This window comes from Epinephelus moara, chromosome 4 (assembly GCF_006386435.1).
Source record: "Epinephelus moara isolate mb chromosome 4, YSFRI_EMoa_1.0, whole genome shotgun sequence".
Lineage (NCBI taxonomy): Eukaryota > Metazoa > Chordata > Actinopteri > Perciformes > Serranidae > Epinephelus > Epinephelus moara.
The window spans coordinates 5,782,095-5,809,586 of record NC_065509.1 but is presented as its reverse complement, the minus strand read 5'-3'; the positions used below and the strand labels follow the sequence as shown (position 1 = coordinate 5,809,586).

At 41.0% G+C, this 27,492-nt stretch overlaps 2 long non-coding RNA genes across 2 annotated transcripts in view; one reads left to right on the top strand and one right to left on the bottom strand.

Annotated features, from left to right (window-relative positions):
* Nucleotides 1-27,492, bottom strand: part of LOC126389362 (uncharacterized) — a 492,329-nt gene that overhangs the window by 287,539 nt on the left and 177,298 nt on the right. The gene's annotated exons all lie outside the window — the stretch shown is intronic.
* The window catches only part of LOC126389365 (uncharacterized), a 92,144-nt gene continuing 75,074 nt past the window's right edge, over nt 10,423-27,492 (top strand). Inside the window, exon 1 of the long non-coding RNA XR_007569847.1 lies at nt 10,423-10,831. This is a non-coding gene — a long non-coding RNA (uncharacterized LOC126389365). The remainder of the gene's footprint in view (nt 10,832-27,492) is intronic.

Genomic DNA, 27,492 nt, shown 5'->3' with positions numbered 1-27,492 from the left:
TGCCCGTTCACTTACGTTTTAACAGGTCTGACGCTACTATGCGCCCCGGCTGTATCTAGGCTAACGGCTAACATGCTAACTATTATTTTTCATCACTAGTCACTTGAAACAAATTTAGGACGATAGGAGACAAGTTGAAATAAACCGAAATTTCCCTTTAAATTATTATAGGGTACTTGAGTACTCAAAAACAAACAAACAAAAAATACATAGTAACATAACTGTAAATTGGCCAACAACAGAAACAAGTGCAATTTGAAATGTAGTTAATGAACAACCAGGCTTCTATTAGCCTATTAAAAGAAAAATGAGCAAATGTTTGTTCTCCGGGGCCTTTCAACCTATTCCTGGCTAGCACGAGTTAACACAGTAGCATCGGCTAACATCCAACAGCGAGCCGTGTGTGTGTGTGTGTGTGTGTGTGTGTGCAGGCTGACTCTCAACTCTTAATTGGGGTGAAGCTCACAGTCCTGCAGCAGCAGTCTCCTGGTGTCTCATAATAAACAGAGAGAGAGCAACAGTGGGGCAAAGAGGTGCTAGTATTTTGGTTGCATACCTTCTTCAGGCAGGCATAGAGAGCAAACTTTACAGTTTTGTAAAAAAACAACAACACTATATAAATATATATATATATATGTATATATATATATATATATGTGTGTGTGTGTGTGTGTGTGTGTGTGTGTGTGTGTGTATTGGAAAACGTCTTTGGAGTACATTATAACTCCCTACTTTGTGTCTGTTAATGAATATAATGTAAAAATGACAATTAGCAGTTTAAGGGAAAGTTACATGATGGAACTACTTCTTGACTAACAACAGTGTCCTTCCCAGTATTTCTGTGCAGTGTCTCCAGCTATAGCATGGGTTGCCAGTTACAGTCAGTGAGCACAGGTTCGGGCTGTGGTCTCGGTACAGACACAATGGTAATAAACCTGGCAAACTCATTGAAACAAGAACACCCTCAGGAAGCTGCACACAGTAGGTACATTTTTTTATTCCGAAAAGAAAAACAAAGTTCCCAAACAAAACTCCATTAAACCTATAATTTTTGAATCTCTGCTTATGTACAGATTACATGTAAACAAACAAGATAAGTGTAAATCACTGAGCTCCAGAGCTGATGTGTATTTTTGAACATCAGAAAAGCCTGCTGTTCTTATTTAGAGTAAATAAATAACAGAGGTACATGTTTTAATGTAGTGCTGTTATCAGTCTGAGCACGGCCTTAATGGCCCATCTAAATAAAACAGAGCTCTGATTAATGTTATTAGATACACATTTGCTCTCCCTGGTGTGACAAGCCAAAATGTCTGCCATGGCCAATTAATATCACAAATATTATCCTTAAATATGAACGAAGGTGTCAACAGTGGTTTCTACAAAGAGACATTTTGAATGTTAATGAGATTTAGGATCCAGTTTATTGCCAAGTAGGTTTTAAGATAGAGGAATTTGCTTTGGAGTATTGGTGCGTAACATTATTATATTTATCTATTTTCAAACTGAAAATGACAATTTGTTAGATAGTGCATTATCAATTTAGAACAGAACAGAATAGAATAGAATAGAATAGAACGAACTTTATTATCCCCGAAGGGAAATTCAGCTGTCCAGCAGCTCATAATGAAATAGACACAAAATAAAATACGTTAAAATAAAATAAGTGCACAAATAGACATTAAATTAAGATAAAATTGTCCATTACACAGTCCAGCCAGTTGTGGCTAATGTGATGTTTGTGAGTGTGTGTGTGTGACTGGATTCAGGAGGAAACACTCTTATTGCCGTGGGGACGAAGGATCTCCTGAAACACTCTGTCCTGCAACGCAGTGAGATGAGCCAACTGCCGCAGCTGCTCCTCTGTCGCTCCAGGAGGCTGCGGAGAGGGTGTCTGCTATTGTCCATTATAGCTTTCAGTTTGTTCAATGTGCCCCTCTCCACCACAGGTCTTAGTGGGTCCAGTCTCCTGCTGAGCACTGAGCCAGCTTTTTTAACCAGCTTGTCCAGTCGCTTGGTGTTTTTGTCTGTCAAGCTGCTCACCCAACACATTGCAGCATAAAGAATTGCACTGGCCACCACTGTGTGATAGAACATGGTCAACATCTCCACACACATCAAAGGACCTCAGTGTCCACAGGAAGAACAGGTGGCTCTGCCCCTACCTGTCGAGGGCGTCAGTATTAGAGGACCAGTCCAGCTTATAATCCAAGAGGACCCCCAGATATTTGTCCTCCCCCTGTATGGAGACTGGTTGATGGGGTGACCTCTTTCTTCTGAAATCCACCACCATCTCCTTGGTTTTGGCTGTGTTCAGATGGAGACAGCTCTTACTGCACCAGTTCCTGAAGGCATCCACAAGGTCCCTGTACTCCTGTTCCTGATTGCTCTTGATACAAGCCACAATAGCTGTATCGTCAGAGTATTTTTGTGTGTGGCAGGACTCTTGAGTTGTACTTAAAGTCTGCTGTGTAGAGTGTGAACAGGAACGGTGCTAAAACAGTTCACTGTGGAGCACCAGTGCTGCTCCTGTCCATCCCAGAGACACAGCTTCCAAGCCTGACATACTAAGGCCACTCTGCCAGGTAGTATGTTATCCAGGAGGTCAGGAAGCGATCTACTCCCATCCCCTCCAACTGGTCTCTCAGTATGGGGGGCTGGATAGTATTAAATGCACTTGAAAAATCAAGGAAAAGGATCCTCACAGGCCCGATGAAGCATGTAAAAAACCACATCTTCCACTCTTATGTGCTCCTGATAGGCAAACTGGAGGGGGTCCACACCATCGGTGACCTCTGACTTCAGGGGTCTGACCAGGCACTCCAGGGTCTTTATAATGTGTGATGTTAAGGCCACCGGTTGGAAGTCATTTAACTCGGCCGGGCGCCCCACTTTGGGCACTGGTACCAGACAAGATGTATTCCACTGCACCGAGACTTTGCCTGTTTGAAGACTCCGGTTAAAGAGCCACTGAAGGGTCTCCACTAGCTGGACTTCAGGAGCCTTGGACACACTCCATCCGGGCCCGCAGCTTTACCCTGTACGCAGTGTCCTGAGCTCCACCCTCACCTCGACTGCTGTAAAGGACAGTAGTAGTTGGCTGTGGGTGGTAGATGTTGTAGCTGTAGCTGCAGTAGCGGGGGAGGGGCTACTTCCAGGTGACAGTGGAGCAGGAGCAGCAGCAGAAGGTGACACTGTGGAAGGGGGGGTGGATGCAGGGGTAGGGTGAACACTGCCCCCTCCATCAAACCTGTTAAAGAACAGGTTGAAGTTGTTGGCTTTGTCCACATCACCATCAATAACCTGGCTATTTGTCTTTGAATAGCCTGTGATGTTCCTCATTCCCTTCCACACCTCTCTGATGTTGTTCTGCTGCAGCTTACTCTCCACCTTTCTTTTGTAGTCCACCTTTGCCTCAGTCCCTTCAGCTTATGCTGAATCTCCCTGAGCCTCTCCTTGTCCCCTTGCTTGAACGCCAGCTTTTTCTGGTTAAGGAGCTGCTTGATATTATTGCTGACCCAGGGTTTATTGTTGGGGAAGCAGCATACAGTCTTTACTGGAATCACAGTGTCCCTACAGAAGTTTATATAATCTGTTAGAATATCCACCCTACTGTCCATGTCCATGTTGTTGTCCCATGGCTCCAGTAGTACAGTCCAGTCTATATACATTCACTGGTCTCTGGGGACCACTTCCTGACTGAGCGAGTGGTAACAGGCAACTTTAATACACAGGGTTTGTATGTAGGCTGGAGAGAGACCAGATTATGATCTGATCTGCCAAGAGGTGGTAGGGCAGAGGCACTGTAGGCGTCCTTGGCTTTTCCATGAAACAAATCCAGTGTCTTATTCTCCCTGTTGGGACAGTCCACATACTGAACAAACCCAGTCAGATGGGAGGAGATAGTGGTGTTGTTAAAATCCCCTGTTATTGCAATGAATGCACTAGGATGCTGGGCCTGAATTCTAGCAACAGTTTCATGGATGATGTCACATGCCACTGCCGTTGCTGCCCGCAATGGAATGTAAACAATAATGGCAACAATGTGTGAAAACTCCCATGGTACATAATACAGTCCAAGACCGACTGCCAACAGTTCAGTATCCTGACAGCAGATCTTGTCCTTCACCGTGACATGTCCAGGATGACACCATTTATTGTTCACAAGCAGGATCAGTCCCTCTCTTCTGTTTTTGCCACTCGCCTCTGCGTCCCTGTCCACTCACACAGTTGAGAAGCCAGGCAGATTCACACAGGAGTCAGGCACGTTGTCATTCAGCCGCGTCTCCGTGAAGCAAATGAGACTACACTCCCTGTAGAGTCTTCGGCTCCTCACCAGTGCCAGCAGTTCGTCACACGTGTTTGATAGTGAGTTTACATTTCCTATAAGGACCAACGGCAGGAAAGGCTTGTATCTCCACCTCCTAACCTTTAGCTTACCTCCTGCTCTGCATGAGGCTTCCTCAGCCGGGCGGGTAGTCGGTGTTTAACTCCATAAATGGATCCTCTCACAGCCAGAAGATCGTCCCTTGTGTACACAACTTTATTCATCACATTGGAAAAGTTAACAATCATTAAAAAAAGAAAAAAATCACACTCAAACATGACTTGAAAACAGGATCTACTCAGACTTGCTGCCACTCTAACTGGCGCATCTTTCAAAAAAAGAAAAAAATTAAATTTTGGTGAAATTTAAACAAAATACATAAGAGTCTGAGGCTCTGCTCCATTGATTTGGTATTCTGCAAGTTAGAGAATCACAAGGAAAAGAATGGTCATTTTTTAACATGGAAAAGCTCCGCATTGGTTTGTTTAGAGAATCTACATTTGCCAAGGACAAAGGATGGTGGGCTGAGCATTTATGGACTAAATCAAAACTGCACACTTAAGATGATAAAAACTGAATATCGTACAGAGAATTATTTTGTCTATAATTTGTCTAAAAAGCCAAAAAATGTGTTCAGCTGCGAATAGGTATTTTACCTTTGACTGTTGAAACTGGATGGTATATTATTATCTAGAAGAAAAAAAGCCAATATATTCATTGTGCTGTTTTAACAATATAGAAAATGAGTTTCACTTTGTTTTTTACTGCTCTTTTTATTGTACAGCGCAGTGCTTTAAGATAAAAATGATTTTGTAAATATGGAAGATTCACAAAGACTGAGATATCCGTTCACATTTGAAACATGCAAATGAGCCAGTTATCTGGAGAAAGCCTGGGAGAAAAGAAAGAGGGCTCTTTATCTAGATAATGTGTAAATGTTTGCTAGTTTCTTGTATGAGCACTTCATTTGAGGAGGTTGTTTTTTTGTTTTTAATTTGTGTATCTTTTGTGTTTCTTTTGTTTGTTCTCTATTCAACAAAGGCATGACAACATAAATAGAAATTAATGAATAAATGAATGATGAGGCAGCAGAAGTCAAGACATCCTAGCTTTGCATCCGACATTACCCATAATGCATCCTAAAGGGATAGTTTGGATTTTTTGAAGTGTGGCTGTATGAGATACTTATCCATATTTAGTGTATTGCATACAGAAACAGGTGGAACTAGCACCCCAGAAGCTCAGCTATGCATTGCTGTGGATGGAGATTTTCAGCAAAACATACTCTACCACCTAAAAAAAGAAATCAATATTAGCCTAACTGAATGCTATATTTACAATATTTTCTCTGCTTTACCTTGCTGTGAAACAGCTCTTTCCTTTGGTGCCACATTTTCCAACCATACAACCTCTATATTCCTAGACAAAAATGCTCAACTGTGCTGTGTACTGTATTAAACCTCAGGTCAGCTGTTCGGGTCAAACTTTCAGTGGTTTGTGGAAGGCAAGACAAAGGGATACCTTAATAAAACAGAGTATAGAGAGGAAGAACTTTGGTGGAGGGAAGGGAGACAGATTGGGCTGAAAAAGAAAGAGGAAACTTCTGTGGAAACTGGAGCCCCTGAAAGAGAACAAGCTGACTGCGTAAGCTGTAGCTGCATGCTTACGGACTCAGAAAGCTACTGCTTCCTGGACGTGGTTACAACACAATCTTAGGATCTTTCTGAATCAGCAGGGGTCCATGTCATTGGTTCGACAGCCCATTGGTTCGACATCCCATTAGTCCGACTGTCCGCGGTGCTGAACGGCTCGCGGCGGGCGTATGGTGCGCCGCGACCGGCTTGAGGCGGAGCAGGCTCACGGCTTATGTGTTTGTCACTTTCTTTTTCATTTTAACCCACACCATGATCTTTTCCTGACCCTAACCAAGTGGTTTTTGTGCCTAAACCTAACCAGACCTTAACCACAGGGCATCCTGATGATTTCGGAACGGACTTCGGAACAATGAGCTTAATATGGTCGGAACAATGGGATGTCGAACCAATGGGCTGTCGAACCAATGGGCAGTTCCCAATCAGCAGATACCAGCACTTCACACTTTACTGGTTGTTTGGTGAATCCTTTCATTCATTTGTAGGTATTAAGTGTAGTTTTTAATGGTTGGTACAGCAGTGTACATCATTCTCTTGAGAGAAACTTTTACTGCAAAGGCTGAATTGTCTCAGTGTTGCAGCTGGAGTGTTTATGTCCATATTTAATGTATATTGCCACAGCTGTTTTCATATCTTTATTTGAACAGCCTGAAAAAACACAAGCACCAGTATCTTAGAAATTGTTGGAGAAGTAAAGTTTTGTTTAGTGGAGCTAATCAGCTGGATACAGCTGCTTTGTCAGTGATTTCAAGCCAACATTTGCGGTGGTATGATAGGCTTCCAGGCAGTGTCAGTGTGTAACGTGCTCAGACATAAACTTTTGCTGTTATATGTTACACCACCTGGACAGCACCTGTCGCAGCATTATGACACGCCACTGGAAGGTGTCAGGTTGAAACACTGCTGGTAACGACATAATGTAAGGAGCTAGAAAGTTGGATGGGCAGGAGCGGTGATGGATGGGTTCAACAAACCCCAGACTTTAACCTCCGCCAGGACGCCAACGTCCTCGCTCCCCTCCTCCTCTTTTAAATGGTATATTCCAGGGCATTACGTCATCAAACCAAGTGTTTGGTATTGCCGGATTCAGGAATCTTTCGACTTTTCAAAAATAACATCGTTTTTCTTTTTTTATTATGTATTTCGCACCAGAGCAGCCTAAACACACAAAATCGCGATGAGTGGTGACAAGTCATGTCATGCTGTTTTTCGACAGGAAAAGTTAAAGGATTACTCGTGATCTTATAGTTAGTGGACACGTAGCTGGTTTATGAAAGGTAAGAGTCTCACTCCTACCACTATTTTTGGCTGAGATATACCGCCTAGAAAGTGGGATCATAACTTGCACATTTCATATGGCTTTATTTGGTGATATTTTATGGTGTTTCTGTGTCATAAACAACATCAGTTATCCTAATCACACCTGATTTCAATAAGGTACAATGTTTGAAGCTGGTTGAGTGTTGTTTGATCACTGACAGTACTGTTTTGAAGCGGAGTGACCGACTTGTTCTTTGGAGCTCCGCCTGGATCTTTTCATGGAAAAAACACTGTAGAATGGTCATACTTCGAGCAATCTTCTTCAAATTTGAAATGAGTGTTCATTGATAGTGTGCCTACAGCCTCATAGTGTCATTTACCTGCACAGATGAAGCCACAGACAGTTATTCATCCTGAAAAACATTTTTTATTTTATTTTAGGCAAAATCTTCAATTTTTTACTGACTTCAAAAGCCCATTACTCTGTCTCTGTATCACCTAGAGTGTTTCTGAGTTAACCTACTAAGTTAACCCAGGAGCCCGGTGTTCATTTCCTGTATGAATGTATCATCAAACTATGATGCTTTTTTCTAAACCTAACCACGTTCTTTTGTTGCCTAAACCTGTCCATGTTTATGTTGACAGTCAGGGTTGGATGCGACATCCTGGAATATTAACAGCTGACACAGGAGGATACCTAGCATGTATAATGTAGTTGTGAAAGGCCACTAACAAAACAGCGATATGTGATGACTTGAGATGAGATTTTTCTGCTTACCCTTATTTGCAGTAATGCATTGCTGAGCTTCTGGGATGGTCCCAGATGTTCCTCCAAACAGGGAGCGTGCCAACCACTATCTACTGTATTTAATACACTCATCATACAGATCCACTTCAAAAAACTGAATTCTTCTTGTTTAACCTCTCAAACTCATCTCTTTAACCTCACACCTCCAGTTTATAACAAAGCATTTCTGTTTAACATTTGACATCTCCAACTCCAAGCTAGTTATCTTCTCAGACTTGGTAATGCTCCTCCAGAGCCACAGAAGACATGATACAACTATTTTTACAGGCTGATCAGTATGCCTTTGCCTTATTACTGATAAACTAATTTTGCTGTGTAACATTAATGGAGTGCGCCGCTGAAATATGTATTCATTTTAAAAAAGACAGAAATAATATCCACTCTGATGCAGCGTGTAAATGGATTCTCACCACTTGGTCTGCACTTGTCCTCAGTTGAGCAGAGTTTATAAGGCCTTCAGGCTCACTCACCTAATAATTGTATATTCGTACATACTTAATCACATCACAGTGTTACACTAGGTTAATGTGTTCCCATAGACAAGCCGTCTGCTCCTGATTAATGTTAGAATTAAAATGTAATCAATCAACCTGCATCATAGCCATCTTATGAGAGGGGGATGGTCCTACTGGCTGGTATGTGCTTAATGAAAGAGTGAATATCAGCCTGCTACACAGCTGTAATTCTGATACACATACTATTCATAAATAAATACATTTTAAAAATATGGCAGTAGGAAAAAATGTCTCTTTTATGATACAATCTTTATTGGTTTTGGACTGAATCAGGCTATAAACTATCAAGGTTCATTTGTTTAACACTGTCTCTGCTTAGCACAGATGAGATGACACCCCCACCCACCATCACCACACACACCTTATCTGCTTCTGGCATATTTTATCACTCAGCAATTTTGGGAGACAATCTCGTTCATCACACTGCTCATCAGCTTCTTTGAAGACCATTTGCTTTACAAATGAGAGGGCTCCGACAGCAGCAAGAACACATTCGGATGCAGCAAAATATCCACACAAGTACAGAGCTGCCTTGGAACGACTAACAGATCTGTATGATTATGTGATAACCAGCCACGTGCGTGTGTGTGTGTGTGTGTGTGTGTGTGTGTGTGCGCGCGTGTGCGTGTGTGTGAGAGACAGTTTTTGGGTTGGTGCGTGGGTGTGTGTATGTATGTGCTTGACTTGGCGTCATCAGTGCTGAAAGCTGCTCACTGATTCATCTTGCTTTCTATCCGTGGTAAATGTTAACTTGTGTCTGACGTTACTTACACTGTGACAAATAATTTAACATTTTATCCTGTATTGTGCATCACTGATGAATAACTTTTGCCCACGTGTGCTATCTAAAATTCAGACAAGGCTTGTTTGACTATTCGTCAAATGTACAAAATTTCTGAATTTTTATTAAACTAAAACATTTCAAAACATTTCATCATATCTCGGTGATTACCAGTGATGGAACAATAATGTTGACCCACTTCTTTATTAAGAGTTTCATTGTTAATAAATGATTAAAATGATCAAGCATCCTCCACAAAAGAAGACCATATGTGTAAAAAAGCTAGCAAGAGGACCTAGATTTAAGTTTCTTTTTTTAATTTATTCATTCATTTTTTGTCAAACTGCTGTTTCAACTCGTACTTATTCCCAGGTTGTCAAATGCCAACACTTACCATACCAACACTGTAAAGCCCTTCAGCGTCTTATAGCGATGCACGGGACACCCTTTGGCATCTCTGTGTGACACACAGCTGAAACACATTGTAACATATGAATCAGAATCAGAATCAGAAATACTTTATTGATCCCCGAGGGGAAATTATTTATGTTACAGGTGCTCCTTGCAAGAGAGGAAAGATACGTGAAAATATAAGAAATTTATGGTTAATGCTGTTGAATCAAAGTGGTAACGTTTTAGCAACAAAACTACTACTACTTCAGCAGTAACAAAGTATCATGTTTTGGGATAAAAAAAAAGTCTTTGTTACATAACGTAACATGATGTAAATATTTCACATGAGTGACATCAGTGGGCAACAGCTGTATATAAGTTACACAACCTTACCTTAAAACAATATTGAACACACAAACTGTCATGAAAAAAAAATCGATTTTTAGATGCATCGAGATTCTGTCTTGAACGATGCGAGCATCGACGTGAAAAACTCATAATCGATTTTAATTTTATTTTTATATTTATTTTTCAAATTACCGTAACTCCTCGACCATTCACGCCATCGACGTAATTCCAACGGATTCTGAAAGCTGAGAAGCGGAGCTTTCCAGTGATATACGGTACATTACGGTAGTGACGTCATTACCTGTGAAGGACGGGAGGGAAGTGAGCACAGCAGGAGGAAACTGACAGCTGACGAGGAGAGTGCAAGTTGGAGTGATTTAGCGGTGTTTTAGCGGAGTTTTAGTGAAGTTTGGGTGGCGTTTTCTTTGTAAATAATACTTAGTGTTGTAAATAATAATGTTTGTGGTTTTTTGAGAGCCTTTGAGGTTTTTTATGCCATGTTTTTGAGTGTTTTTTGCCGTGTTTTCGTCGTGTTTTCACCATAGTTCGTAGTTTTGCAATCGTTTGTCTTTTTTGCAATAGTTGGTGTTTTTATAGTTCATAGATAGTTATAGTCAGTTATAGTTTTGTAAATACTGGAGGAAAAATGTCGGGGAGGTCGACGAGGGACAGGAGAGTCCCGTTGAGATTTGTGGATGAGGAGGATGGACCGGAGGAGACTGGTGGAGTGTAGTCATTTCAACCACAGTAAGTAATAGAGTTTGTATGCACTGGATATGTATTCCTAGCTTTATTACAATAATGTTTTTCAATATCAAGTGTAAATTTTCTTATTGCCTTGTTTCAGAATCGAGAATCGTTGCCCTCAGAATCAGAATTGAATCGAATCGTGAGGTGCCTAGATATTCCCACCCCTACTTTTCACACTATATCAGTTGCACTCTGCATCAAGTATTGCTCCAGATGGGTTTGTATTTGTGTTGGTTGAAAGCCTAGCGTGTCTTATAAAGACACTAAAGGATGCCCATGGCTTTGATATCACACGCTAAGGGGTGTGACAAAGCATGTGTATTTGACGAGCAGGTGAGGAGAATGGGCTGACTGATTCCAAGGTTCAGAGAGATATTCAAGAGGATAGTGATTTTATTTTTGTTTGTTGTTATGCTGTACACATAATTTACTAAAGCAATATTATTGCTTTATTTATAATTCCCCACCAACAGTAATTTGTTACACTACTCATTAAATTGCTTTAATGTTACACCCCACAACATTAGTAGGAATAGAGTCCTTTCTCCTCAAAATTCAGACTTTTTATGTGTGCCTCTGTGTTAATGTCAGGGTAATCTCTGGTAAATGCAGCTAAGGCTACATAGCTTGCAACTTGTTTTGTTTTTTTCTGTTGCCTGTGTGGGGTATTTTCACAAGGATCTGTCTGAAAGATGGAGAGTCAATTGTGGAGATACGCAACATTTCACCTTGTGTTATTAGTTCTTTTTTGCTTGTAGCCTGCAGCTGTCCGCGATAAAAATCCAGTTTTGGTTGTTTAGCCAGTGGAGGGCTACAGCCATCCTCCATGGCTGAGGAGGGCTCACCTTTGGTGGGGTGTATTTCCTGAAGCTTAACACTGTTGTGCTGTTGATGTAACAGAGATTTAGGATGTTTTTCATAGCGAGTCTTTGTACCACTACCTGGAGCAACAATGTTCTAGTCATCTTTTCTCCTGACAAGTAATGGGAATATTTCCAGCCCCTAATGAATCTGCTTATGTGATGTTGTATTTCGAGTCAGTAGTGGGGTGATATAAAAAATAATGTAATGAGTTACGAAATTTTATTAATAATGATTCACACTATTAGTATTAGCCCGATAGGTGCTGGAGGAGAGACAATGTTGTACATGAACAAGATTTACCATATTTGCCTCTTTGGCAGTAAATACAACACACTGGTGTCATGGTACAGCTTTCATTTCATACTTTTTTTATCTCAAGTTTTACTTTTTTACTCCCCTATCTCATGTACCTTTGCAAATTACATGTAAATGACATGTAAACATGCTAGTCCCACTGAAATCATAATAATCAAATTTCTCAAAGTCGGACTAACGCCGGATTTCCACTGGATGTGTGTCCGTTGCGGAACGGCAGTGCTGGTTATCCGCTGCATGCTCCGCCGTCCGTCAACACCCACCGGCTGCGTTTGCTGTGCGGAGCGGTGCAGCTGGACAGCGGGAGTCACGAGGACCCAGGAGATCTCACGAATTGACGCATTATCGCGTGATATAACAAGATGTAGTTTCTATAAACAGAACCACAAAACCAGAAGAGTAGTAGGAAGACATCTCGGTGCACTTCCATGATTAACATCTCCTCGTCCATGGTGTCAGTGGGGTGAAATGACATCTGAAAACCTCTGACCTGTTGACTTCAGGCCTGCCTCTGCCCATTATGTAGTTTTCAAGGTGTAGTGCAGGGAAACATGATCCACCGTGAACACTGTATTTTATTTTGAAAATTAACCGGATGTATTATTTTGTTTCTGTGCGCAACTTCCTGCCCCGCACGATCTGCTCTGTGCTGAATTGCTGCGTTGTGCTCCAGCGTCCGGGAAAAATATAAGTCCTGCGTATCTGTTGCGGAGGGCTCCGGAGCACCGCAGCTGTGACGGAGCCGGAACGCAGCACAGCCGCAGCCGGTGGAAACACACACATTGACTAGAATTGAAGCGTATCAGCTCCGCTGCCGTGCCGGAGCGCAGACGCAACCCACACACGTCTGGTGGAAACTGGGGGTAACACACCCAGATAATGCGATTGGGAGTCGAATTACTCCTGCATGTATACAGTCAATTGGATCCAAACTGGCTGAGGTGCTCTGCTCATGCACCACAGTTTCTGCCCCGGGCTTTGACATCGAAGTCAAATAGCTTCAAACTGCAATAGAGGAAAGTGTTTCCACTAGGATTTTTTTCAGCAGCAGGGGGAGGGGGTGAGAGACATCCCTCCAACCCCCGTTTGGATGCGAAATACGAAAGTGTTTGATTCTGATAAACCGCATGTTTGAATGTTTTTTCTGTGTCGGTCTGTCTCTGTCTCTCTTTTTCTCTGAAACATTGATATTGATATTATAAGTTATCTTCAGCTAATAAAATCTACCTTTTTCTTTTCTCTGGTTCGCTGCCCTATTGTTCAAGATGACAGACTCTGACCTGGTGCTGCAGTGATTTTGTCACTTTCAAGATCCCGCTAATAACTTTAATTCCAATAGGAGCCTTCCCCCACTCCCCCCTCCCCTCACCGCTGCTCTCCTCACTACACTGGCTGCTGCGCTGTGCAAGTGCACAGATGTTTCAGAGCGGTGTTGGTGCATTTGCAAAATAAATGTTTGCCGCCGCTGCTAAATGAATGTAGCGGAAACACTGGAAGAAGAAGCTGGTAACAACACGGCAAAATCCATATCCATAGCCTTGCATTTTTGTCCAATTAAATGGCCTAGTCGAGCCATAACAGTAGCTTGACTCAACTGTGCATGTACACATACTGAGTGAGATAAGCTTGTTAGTATCAGAGTAAATGTTACCTGTTAGCTAACGTTAGACTGTTTAATTTAACAGTAACATTACAGTTGACGATTTAGCAGCCAATGTATGCAGTTACAGTGAGTGACCTGATGTTACCATTATGTTACCTATGAGGAGTCAAAACTACGCAACATATCACGGTACTAACTACTTACTAACCGACTGACTCCTCTTCATCCCCTGTTGGACTTATGGCTACAATGAGATATCTCCATCTCTCTCTAGCAGGGTCATTTCTAGCTTTTTTCACTATGCAAAATCTTGTTTTGTCTCTTATATGTCCCTCATGAATACACACCAACTCTGCATCATATTCCATATAATTTATATATCAGACCAAATGCTACATTTTACACATGAAAAACTTAATTTAACTTCACTTTATTGTTAGCATAAAAATTAAAACAAAGTATTGCTGGCCCCTTTCAAAAACAGACACTTGTCCGCCAACCCGCGGCAGGCCCCGTCAAAAGATACTTGCTACCTGGCCTACAGCTTTTATGGGGAAAACCCTGCATGGAAGTAAAATGCACATACTGTAGGTGGAAATTGGGTTAGCCAGCTAAAGTTAGCTATGTTAATTTTCCATGTACAGTGTTAATCACTGATGTTATGGTAAGGAAGAGAGGGGTTGAGAGAAAGAGTGGGAGATTGTTTGTATCTCAATTGTATGAGCTATCCTTATTTGTTTGATTAGCCAGCCTACTCGTAACTTGTACTTTGAGTAATTTATTTACCAGGTATTCTTTTAATCTTATTTGAGTCATGTTTTTATGGGAGTAACAGGACTTTTACTTGAGTATATATTTTTAGTACTTTACCCACCACCTCATATTTATATATTGCTGAAATTATTTGTGTTTTTAGTAGGGATGGGCAGCACAAGCAAAAACACTATTCGAAAATCATGGCAACTATTCGACAATTTTTTTAATAATCCCCCCCCCCCCCCCGAGCCACGCACACAGAGATCCATTCATCTTTAAAGGCCCGAACATACTCGGGCGGAACGTATGCGGAACGGACTCCGCGGAGGTCCGCACGGACTCAAAGCGGACGTCTGCAAGCCCGGTGCGCACAAAGCTCAGATTTTATGACCACCGGTGACTGCTCGGCATGTATTTTATAATAAGACGGCGAATAGTAATAGTCGCATTAAAAAAATTGATTTTTCAAAAATAAAATGAAATCGTGACCCATCCCTAGTTTTTAGGAGAAGTTATGTGGTGCAACTCAGGATAATGATAATTTAAATGCGAACTAATTAGTAATTATTACAATCTGGTAAATGTAGCGAAATAAATTGCTAGGGATGGTATCGTTAAGATTTTAACGGTACTACTACTCTTATCGATACTGCTTATCGATCCAGTATTTTAACGGTACTCTTATCGATACTTTTTGAGGAAGAAAAAAACAAATTAAGATCATAAATTGCTTCATTTTCTCAATTCTCATTTTGCAACAAAATAGTTTTTTAACAAAACATTTTACTTTTTACAACTTGAAATGTAAAATACATAAAATAATAGTGTTGTCACAGTACCAAAATTGGGACCCACGGTACGATACGGTTCTGAGTAGTATCACGATACCACAGCAAAAATGAGGGAGATGTGCCTTTTGTCATTTATGAAAAGATAAATCACTTTTCTATAATACATCAATGATATTTCAATGGAATAAATTACTTATTGACTTATTCATACTTCAAAAACAGCATCAATAAGTGATTAACATAGGGGGGATCAAAATAAAATAAAAAAATGAAATAAAAATCAACCAGCCATCCTCCTCCCCTGACAAGTCCCTTCATAAGTAAAGAACAGTCCCTAAAGTGTGGTGAGGTTTGTGGACCGTTCCCTGCCACAAAGAGTAATGTGAACGGCTCGTTTCGTGTTGGCTGCTAGCATAATGTTACAAACCTGGACTGGACGTAAATGAACTAGCTGTGCTAGGGCAGTCAAACCCTGTACATCTGAATATGATGCACTTTCGCAAGGTGTTTTGACAAATTACTTGCGTTGCCGCCACACGCTGTGTCTGCATCACCTCTTGTAACGTAAAGCCACACTTTTGACCGTTTGGCTCTCTCGGCCATCGTTATCTGTCTAAAGGTAAGCTACGAGCTTGAGTTGGTGTGTGCGCTGTCTTGTGTGCGTGTGTGTGTGTGTGTGTCACTGGAACAACAGCCCCGTCCCCTTCTCTCCACTCACACACAGCAGGCAGGCAGGGTGAGCGACATAGATCTTTCGTCTTCAGGGAGAATAGCGAAAATTATGATACAATGACGGATAATTGACGGAGTTGGTGAGATAAATGTGCAAGATGACATTTATCTTGTAAAAAAAAAAAAAAACGCGACTGCTCAAGTACCGATAGCAGAACCGTTAAGGTCAGAGCTTATCAATACTGCGGTCTTGAAGAATGTAGCCCCGGGGCTCGTTCAATACCGGAGTTCCGTACCCATCCCTATAAATTGCACACTATGTCCTCCTTCATGATAAATGAGCATTTTTTTTTAAAAAAAATTGTAATTAAACGTTTTCACAGTGTTAAGAATATCTTTGACTTCGACCTTCCATTTATATGCTAATTCCACACTGTTCAGATGGGAGTTTTGAGTGTGAATGCAGCAGTTGCAGGAACTCGTGTATCATCAGTGTTTCCTCACAGTCACACCGCTGTCATTTCATTTGGCTGCCTGCTCCTTTCACCACACCTTCAACTATAGGTGTCTGTGTAACATCTTGGGCGCATGCTGCTATCAAGTAAAACTCAGGGGCATCCATGCTGTGGTCCCTCCATCCATCCAAACCTATAATTTCTACACTGCTCATCCTGTTCAGCATCACAACGTGCTGGAGCCTATCCCAGCATGCTTTTTGTGAGAGGCAGGGTACACCCTGGCAGGTTGCCCGTTTATTATAGAACTGCAGTAATATCTAAAACCAAACAAAATGTGTAGCAGCAGAAAGACACATGCCGGGCTTAGACTAATATTGATCTGTATCTAAATTGGAATCTGATTTGTTTGATCTCGCCTCATTACTAGAATATCTAACTTAAACTCTGATCATCAAAGGCAGATGGAAATCATTCTCCACACATCCTCCAGCATTGTGCAGCTGAATCGGGTGCTTTTCAGATCAAGGACAGCAAACTTCAGAGAAATAAAAGACTGGAGCACACTGATTGATTTGTAGTCTTTAATAGTGCATTCTTGGTATTCATTCAATATTCAGTATTCATAATACATGAAGTGCTTGAACTTTTCATACTTGATTTTATGAAAATGTCTGATATATTTGTATTCTGTGACCCAGTATGGTGTGTTCCATTGGGAAGCATCAGGGCCTATAAAGCAGAATCTCATTTTGTGGAAAGTATTTCTTATAATTATATATTCATTTATATTCTCTACCATAACTTACCCCAGAAAAGAAAGCCCCATGTCCCACCCTGTCAGGTGAGGTGGCTATTTACAACGTAACAAGAACAGAGTCTACAGCCAGGCTGTGCTTAGGCAAGGTAGTACTTTTTTTTCTTCATGATTATGTTGCCTTGCTGAGTATGACAAAACTAACATAATGATGTTTAGCAGGTATAATGTTTACCGTATCAGATTGGCATTTTAGCATACATACAGTTGCAAGTAGCACAAAACAGAAAAGCTTAGGCTCATGGGGATATCACTAGTTTGGTTGATCAAAAACAAAACAAAAAATAGAGTGGTGCTAGGGAAAAAATGAAGGGATCACGATACACTACTACTACTCTCAGTTTCATTACAAGACTTTTACTTTTTTGGATTTTGCATCCAAAGCTAACCAGTTAGGGAGACTCAAGACTAGCCACTGACAAGGTGCTAGACAGTAGATATGTTACACCCATTTTAGTTGTTGAAATATATAAACTTCCCTGGTATACTATATAAGCTTTAAATTTTTGAAATTTGAGAATGTAAGAATTTCAACATTGCTGTGTCACTGGACACAAATATCGTGATAGGTTTCTTTCTTTCATTGCAGGTATGAATTCATGTAGTATGTTCATGTGTGTGTGGGTGGGTATGTGAGTCTGTCCTTGATGGCACTGTTAACAGAGAGCGAATAGAAAATGATGATGCTTTTATGTGTCTTTTAATTGAATAGACTCAACATGACAGCCATTACTGTAACGACTGCTATACAAATGGATAACATGAAATACAGTAATTGAACATGAGTTTGTAGGTGCATGAGTGTGTGTTCATGCATGTTTTAACTTTTGTCTGTGTGTGTGTGTGTCTGTGAAAGACAATGTGACAAAAGGAAACCTGTGTGTGTGTGTGTGTGTGTGTGTGTGGCTTTGCCAAGCAATCACTCTCATCCTCATCAAGGCTTGGCTACTCACAGAAGTGTATAGCTGTGAATGGATGGCACAATTGGCTGTAACAATAGCCAATACTGCAGAGAGACTAGATCAAAGTAACAAAGGGGGATATTCATTTCAAACACATTTCAAAGACTGAATGGATAAAAAAAAAAATATCAAGAAAAAAATCTTCAAAGTGAGCTCTGATTGAAATGCCGGCGATTGTGCTGCGGAAACCGGGCCAAGTCATCCATTTGCAAATGTGCACTGTCGCTGAAAGAGGAGGTTCAAAGGTCAGAGTGGCTATAGTGGTGATAAAGTCTACATTAGTGTAACATGAATGAGAGCCATCAAAGCGGCCTGGATCACCGTCAGTGTTAATCGTTACAGCCTGTCATAAATGAGTGTGTCAATACCATGAATTAAAAGAGCCCTCCCACATCATTTGAAATCCTTTTAATGTACAGTTTATATTTAGGGATTGTGTTTACAGATAAAAAGCAACATTTATTTTGTCTGGTTGCACATTCTATTAGAGTTTAATGCCAGGTTATGAGGATGAGACCCATAAACAGTAAGCTTACCCATCAGGCTGGCTGATATTTTACTAACTATTGATGGAGGCTTAATACTGGTCATACTGGTCTTTAGTGTCAGGCAGAAGGCAGCATGGTACAAGCGCAACTAATTGGGTCTATATGCCAATTTAGGATCGGCACCTTGGAATGGTAGTTTTAGCTTATGTGAGTTACATGAAACCAGATTAGCCAACCTGATTCAGTGGTTCATGTACAGATCACAGTAATGTGAGCCTCCATGGGTAATGTGAAAAGATGTGGATTTAAAAGGCAACTCGAATAGCAGTCGAACTTCTCCCCCCATACTTGCCTACTACTGCTATGGGTCCTTGATTTCAGACAAAGGTAGACAGAGGGAAGCTTCTCTTTTCTAGTACTTGTTGACTTTGGTACAACAAAAACCTTGAAGAGGCATCTTAATGCTGATGCTTCATGGCTACATACATGATATTGTGCCAAAAGAGTAAAAGGCCGTCCACACCAAGAACAATAACTATAAATATATGGTTCTGAAAGTTAGATCAAACCACAACTAAAACCACGAAACAGTGATAAATGATATCGACTGGATCACTTCCAGAGTGATTCGATAAATGATGGAAATGCAGTCGACCGATTAAAATCCATCTGAATTGAAAAGGCAACTGGAGTGCACAGCATGTGCTTGCACTGTTTACAGAATGTTATCATCTATCAATGCTCACATTGTTATTGTAGGGCTGGACGATAAATTGATTTTATCGATTAATTCGAATTTGTAGTTTAGGCCGATTTGTTTTAATGAAAATCGAGTTTCTCTTTAAAATCCGCCACCGCCGCTCCACGCTGGGCTCCCGTAGTTCAGAGTGGGCTCACACCTCCCCCCCCGCGCGCTTGACACACAAACAACATGGCAGTGAGTGGGGAAGAACTCCTTCTCAAGAAAGGGAACGAGTTCTTCGGCGCTTTTGTGTGCTCACCTGTGTATGTGTCTGTGTGCTCACCTGTGTGTGTGTGTGTGTGTGCGCATCAGGGCCGAACTCCGCCGTGCGCGACACAGAGAGCAGAGGAGGATTTTAGACGCGCACCATGTAGGGACAGAAATGACATGCCGTTGTGTAAATAAGATAAATAAGTGTTACCAACGCCAAGTTGGCAGACCCCCGAACCGTAGTAAAGGGACCTCCGAAGACCATTAGCTCCTTTAGCTTGTGTTAGCTCGTTGTGGCAACAACACATAAACAACGGGACTTCGTCTGCGTTAAAGAACGGCACTTTATTTTCAGCACTGCAGGGATGATGCACAGCCTCTCTCATCAGTGTCTGACTTTTACATAGAGGGAAATAACTCAAAAACAGCATGCAGAACTGCGTAGGCTTCTTCACTGTGGCTGCTCGATGTAAACAACATAGCACATGCCTCACTTTCTTCCTGGGGCGCATCCGTCTGACGTCACACACCACACCCGGCGCACTAACGTCTCATACCTCCTACATCAACTACACACATACACAGCTCCACACACACACACACACACACACACACACACACACACACACAAGCCACACACATCAGGCTCAGCCTGTAACATAAGGCTATTTAGTTTGTTTAATAAAAGGACAAGGTATAGACCTGTTCTATAGGAAAGGTAACCTTAAATGACTTCTGTTGTGATCCAATATGATGGTAGGGGAAACACTGCCGTATGATAAGAAAGGGGTCCGGTGGAAAGCGATCACAGATGCAGTCGCCATGTATATTGCAAGAGATATGGTGCCCATATATAGGCTACCGTGGAAAAGCTGGGGTTTATTCACATGCTGAAAGTTTTGGACCCCAGGTATGTGCTACCAGGCCGCAATTTTTTTTTTAACTAGGAGGGGAAAAAATCGATTTAAATCGTGAATCGGATTTTTTGTGAAAAAAATCTGAGATTTTTTTTTAGGCCATATTGCCCAGCCCTACGTTATTGTTATAGTTATCGTTCTTAGTGTGGACAGCCCTTAAGACTGAAGTTGCTTGTTTCAGCCAGAAAATTAGCAGCCTCAGTTGATGGACTAAAACACTAAGTTACAACAGTGGATAGTAAGGTAGTTAGCCGAACATGTTAACATTTACAGCTTATATAAAGACGGATGAACACACTGTTTAATCAATTAAACTCTTACGTGTTTGGTTTTGGAAAATTCTTCAGACACAGAATACTGCTCTTCCTGAAGCCAAAAAAGAAAAAGAAAAAGCCACCAATCCAGAGTTTGGTGACTGAAATTATGCCTTTTTTCCTTGCTGCATGTGTTGTTTTCACAGTGGGAGTAGGATTTTGCATCTGTTCAGTATTTCTCCGGAGAACTGATCGATGAGCCCATAGTCCATGCCTTTAAGTTGCCTGACGTGAGGTTGTACCTGTAGTTTGTTTGAAGTGTTCAGATTTTGCCACAATGGGACAGGGGTGTTTGTTTGCGGTGTGTTTAGGTCCTATACGGTGAACTTGGTGGAATGTAGTGTCTTTTACAAAGTCCGGGGAGATTTTGAGGTGATTGGTCATGAAGTCCTTTATCAGCTGTTAGGGGTTGTCATCCTGTGTGCAGTCAGGAATGCCACAGAAAACGAGATTGTCTCTCATGCTGCGTGACTTTGTGTTCTTTAGTCAGTGTGTCTCTTTATTGCTTTCTGAATTTCAGGCCTCTGCGGAGATGTTGGAATTCCTTGTGCAGTACCTAAATTAGTCCTATTTGTGCATCTAGTCCAGAGAGATTATTTATATTTGTTTCTGGAAATGAGAATTTTACTGACCTCAGCAAAGCAAAGTTTTGTCCAGGGAGTCATGAAAGGAGTCGGATGCTCTGAATGTCTTGTTGTGTGGTGTGGATGACATGCGGCCCTGATCACGGTCTGTATGTTGCTCATAGTCAGTTGAGTCAGTTGAAGCACTCATTGATGTTATCTTCCAGGTCTTCCAGGTTGGAAGGATCTGATAATCCAAATTGTAAAGTGCAGAAAAGGGTTTTTTCCTGAGAGAGAAGTGGAAGTTGTGTTTGGAATCTAGCAGCCGGGCACCACCATTTTGGAGCTCGCACTGGTCTCATAGGATCTTGCAGTCACAGGCTCAACCTTCTCCCCAGCAGCAGCTCCCTTACATATTGATTACATAACCCACATATTGCAATTACGTGCTGCAATCACATGACCAATGTGCTGATGGCAGTAAACAAGGAAGCAGTCCTGAGCACATGTAAGGAGGCAGGTTGGGGTGGTGGATGAGTCACAACAGAAAGGACTTTCGCCCGGGACCTTCCCAAGGAGTCATGTATTGAACTTTAAGTGAATTTTGAGTCATTTTAATGTACGACCCTAACCCTAATCCTAAGGTTAGTAACTTTTATTGCCTAAACCTTACCGTCATAATTTTACATTAGTTATGTAACTGTATGTTATGGACGTAACGTCATTAGTTGGGTGCAAATTTGTAGGCTATCATCTAAACTGTTGTCCGTGCATTTTTCGTAGGATATCATATGAACCATTCTATGAGAATACGTTGAACAGACCCAAACCCAAGATAGTTTACAGTCTTGTAAAAAAAAAAAAGCAGCAAATCCTTACACTGAAGAAACGTTTTTGCGTAAAAAGATTAATCAGTTATCAAAATAGTTGCCAAATGTTGTTGGTATAACCGATTGACCACCGTGTCTCCACTGAGAGACAGCAGAGTAGGAGGAAGGTTCCTGTAAAGTTACTGGGCTCTGGATGTGATGTAATCGTGAAAAAAATATTTTTTCCAGCGGATGTCTTAGTTACAACATGATTGAGCTAACTGGAGTAGTTTCATGTCGTATCCGACAGGCTTTTAACAGATGACGTCCTGATGTTAGCTTTGCTGCTGCTGTTAGCTGTCCCTGTCAGCTGATGCTTTCTAGACATCATGATTTCCCATAATTGAATAAATACCATACATAGCAACACAAAACTGGTTTGCTAGCTCAATCATGTTGTAACTAAGATATCCGCCGGAAAAAAATATGTTTTTTACGGACCAGTTCTTGAGTTTGTTTACATGCCGGTGGAAGCTATGAACAAGCTAACTCTCATCTGCTGAGTTTTAAAAATGCTGGCTATTTTGTTGCTTTCTGTTGACGTCACATTCTGCCTTGAGTATATCCAATCAGCACCAAATAACCCCCAAGCCCCAGCCAGGAGTTTTTCGGGGCCGTTGTGAGTACCTACTCCGAGGCAGGGACTTGTTTAGCCCCTGTAAAAGTTCCGGAACTCTGTCCTTCGGGGGTGGTTCCTGCGGTGGAGACACGCACCAACGGCCCCGGCCCCGTAAATTTAACCCGAAGTTCCTGCGGTGGAAACGGGCCTAAAGCGTAGCAATGAACTGCCCTGGGAAGGAGAATGGGCTTGTTTTTCAGGGTCTATTCAGTCCTCACTACATAAACATAGGATGACATTTCCACAATAGAGGGTCTTTGAAACAGAACATGCTAAAGTTTCAAGATCCTTCTCTCCCTCCTTCTGTCCTTCCTGTACTTGCTTACGGCTATTGCTCTTTGTGAACAAAGCATAAAGATACAGTCAGACTTGTTTGTCTTCCATGCTAATGTTATGGGCATTGCACCTCGACTGTGATAATCAAATGTCAAATCCACACATTAATCATGTGACATTTCCAAGTAAGCAATTTAATTCTCTGATATGTAAATACAAGCAAAAGGAATAAAAACACTATGTGTTTATATAGTCAGAATGTTTTGCAGTCTGTCCTGCCACATGAAATATATTTTGTATGCTGGTGTTGTAAAACAGAGAGATGCTAAACTTGCTTATAAAATTAATGAGGTAACATACTCAAAATTGTAATTTTTCTTAATTTGTAAATTTAGTTCTCTGCTGTTTTGTTTAATTTTTATATATGTTTGCCCATATTCACTCTATCTCTTTCCCACTTTTGCTCTTCCTCCATGCATTCTCCGTGCTCTTCTTCCTCCTCCGCTCCTGGATGGCATCCTACATACAAGCTGTGGTGCTCTGCTCATTTCCATGTTTTTTTTTTTAATTCTATTTTTTATTTTTTCATTTTTTGCTGGAAGTGGTAAATGCTTGGGTTCTTGGAGAGGCCATAATCACATGGGACGCTGTGGTGTGGGCATTTTTATGACTGCGGTGTTCGACTGCGGTGCTCTTTCTCAATATTTAATATTCTGGTGCTCTGGCTTTGACATATTTCAGCTTCATCTATGAGTGTTGGACAGAAAAACAACTGCGCTTTGAGAGATGTTTGCAATTTGTCAGTCATCACATATTGTTTCCTTATGAAGTTGCTATGACTAACGTATTGGCAAATAATTGCCTGCTTACCTGAATTACTTTCATCAGCTCCTGAGAATCACTTTTATTATTGGTTAATCACTAACTTTGTCTGCTGTATGACATAAGGTACTGGGTCCACTGTAGTGACTGACTACAAAACCCATGCATATACAAGAACATGGCTTTTGAATAGCTGTCCACTGTAGTGACCACTTGTAGTGTATGGAGTCAATGGGGGGGATAAGAGTCCATGTCAATGGAAGTCCTGGGCCTTATTGATAAGGCTAGCTGTGGATGAAAAGACGCTATTTTTGTGGCATTAGGTTTTGGTCTTAATGGACCAAACTCTGACTCTGACTCTGTGGACTATAAGTACTAATGATGATGGCCGACCAACCAATAACAAATTTTTAAAAGTTAGTGGAATATCCAAGAGTGCAGGATTCTTTACTTCTTCTTTGCATAAAAACTGCCACTTCCTGTTTCATTTATCATCAGTCACTTTCATTCTGTAGTGCCTGAGAGGTACTAGGTTCCCTAGTGCTACTTTTACATATCTACCAAACTATGCCAGGGTTTTTCTACCATTTGTGTTATTAAACCTCTTCTCACAAATCCTTCTCCCATAACATTTTCACCAGGGAAGAACCATTACTTAGGAATTCATTGTCTGACATGTAGAACTGTGAGGCCTTAGGTACTGTGGTACATTTTCCCTTATTCTTGCTTGGAGTGTATTGCAATTTTTGCTGTATCCTGTTATTATCTACTACTATAACAACCCAATGTCCCCACAGGGATCAATAGAGTTTAGCTTTATGCTATAATGATGACAAATTCAGCCCACAAATTGTACTAAATTGTTTGTCTGAGTACCCATTTTATGGATTTTATAGGCAAAGTAATCAAATGTGACAGAAATGGATGAAGCTACACAGCTGAATCAGAGTATCCCACAAAATTACATCACACATTACAATTTAAAGAGGGAGTTATTTGTAATGTATTAGATCTCAAAAGTGGCCAGATAAAGAGGTCTAACAGGGGAGAGCAGTGGACTGAGACAGAGGGGGGATGAGAAATGAGTGTATGTGGTCATGATACAGTGTAACATGACAAGGAAATATATGAGTGCATACTAAGACACACAGTAAACGTGATAAAAGAGAATCTAGTTTACGGTACAGCATTCCATGTGTCTAAGTCATCCATCTCTGTATCCACCATCTATTCAATCATATGTTCATCCATCAACCTACCCATCCCTCATCCAATGGTTCTGAGCGTCTTTTTCAGCATCAAATTCAAGGTTTTCACTTTAAATTTATGAGACGTTCCTAAGTTGTTTGGTAGTTCTATAGCCGCATGTACTCTTGTGCTCATTGCTAAGTACCTGCATCTCCCAATTCTTGGGAAGGGTGTTGCCAAATTCACTAAAGGACCCTCTTGTACCCTGTTTACATCTGGTATTATGTTTGATCTGTATCTGGATATTTAATCTGGTTAAGCAAAAATACATGGTAATGCAGATGTGAACCATAGATTGTATAAATAATAACGGGGTAGCCTCCTTGACATCACCCATTAGTTTGCTGATTAATGTTTTGGAGCCTTGAGTTTGGCATTTTGGCCATTGCCATCTTAGAGCTTTGGAACCAGAAGTGACTATATCCATACTACCATACTAAATTGTATGCCAGAAAAGGAGCTGATTGACAGCTGTCAGAAGTCGCAATGACGGATGACAGCGCATTCAAGTGACTGATGACCAGTAGAATAGTAATAATAGGAATATTGATTGTTTACGTGAACAATATATTCAAAAAATTACAAACAACAACTGGGCATAACTATAAAAATAACAATGATAGAGAAATGCAGATGTAATTTCACTGTCACAAATGTAATATGTTGGAATCTACAATCTGCGCACTCATAACTTTAAAATTAGACTACACACATACACTTGGTTGATCTCCATCTCTGGAGAACTTGGTGAGTGGCGTTTGTGTTATCTCCAATGTTATAGATTAAAAAAACCCCAAAATGTTCAAAGTTCAGGGCGTAATGTTATCAGAAAGTAGTATGTCCCGATTGTGTATACTGCATGCAATAGTACGTACTTTTTAAGGGCAGCTGCAGTACATAATAAAAGTAAAAAAAAGTATGCAATTTGGAATGCACCCAATATTTGGACAAGAGGGTGGAACCGTGAGGGGTTGCTCTGGGGTTGACTGAGAGAGCCTGAGGACAATATACAGCTTGTCACTAAAAACACCACACCCTTGATTATGTCTAACATTAAGCCTTTGAAATGGGTGGGTTATATTAACCCCCCAATGCAGTCATTATATATGTTATATATATATATATATGTAGGGATGTCCCGATCGAGCTTTTTCACTTCCGATCCGATATTACAGCCTTGAGTTTTGGCCGATGCCAATACCGATCCGATCCAAGCGCCTATTATACATATTCACTTATTTTGTTGTCAGTCATGTTAGAAAAGGTTTGATCAAGCAATATTACTCTAACAAGAACAACTACTTAATCAGGTTAGTTAGAATGATCCACAACAGTTGGTATGAGAAACTGACCTGTTTATTGTTAACAGGGTTAAATAAACAAACTTTAAACTTGAACATTAACATTAAATAAAAAATATAGCTGGTTTGCTTTGGCTGCTTTGGCCCCTTAATAAATAGAAAATAAATCAACACAAGAAATCTTTAAAATGTCTAACATTGAAATTAAAATAGCAGCAAGACTCCACACACTTGTGCTTTGGCCCCCTAATAAATAAAAAATAGATTAACACCACAAGACATTGTTGACATTTAACAAACAATGCAGCCTTTCCTTTTCAGTTATTTTAGTAGTGTCAGTGCCAGCCTGGTGCACAGGCACACAATATTGTACAACTGTTTAAACAAGCAAAAGTCCATCCATGGCTCCAATTTCACTAATTGTGCCCAAAACAATGCCATCAGTGCTGTTTACTTAAACAGTAAGAGTGTAAACCAAATAAAAATATCACTCTCAAAAAAACAGAGCAGAAAACAAATAGTTAACTAAGTTGACCGCTACTCTTCCTACCCTTCCTGTGTGTCTGCCGTCTGCATGCTGGCCTGGTGGATTGATATTAAGTGCTGGAGCGGATCACTGGAATGGATTGCTTGAATCGCGGAGCGCTGGGCTGGCCGGAAAACCTGGATCGGACTCTGTGAAAAACTGGATCGGAGTTCTTGGATTGGCATTTTTCCATGCAGTCCGATCCGATGCACGTTTTTTTGCTAATATCGGCGGCCGATACATCCCTAATGCTTTCTTTTGATTTTCACATTGGCTAGTCATCCTGTTTAATTTTTCTTCTGATTAAATCGGAACCGTTGAAGCAAGTTGTAGGAAGCCTCTGCAAGTAATTGGTTGCTGGCAGACACTCTGTGCTGCAATAAAATGGTTAATCAGCAGTGCCGTGCACTGTAGAGCCGATGCGCTGCTGGTTCTGCCGGCCTGAATAGAATATAATGTCTATAGCCTTACTGTTGTGTGTACAGCCTTTATAGACTGAGCTGAGTAGTGATGCGCGGGTCGACCCGT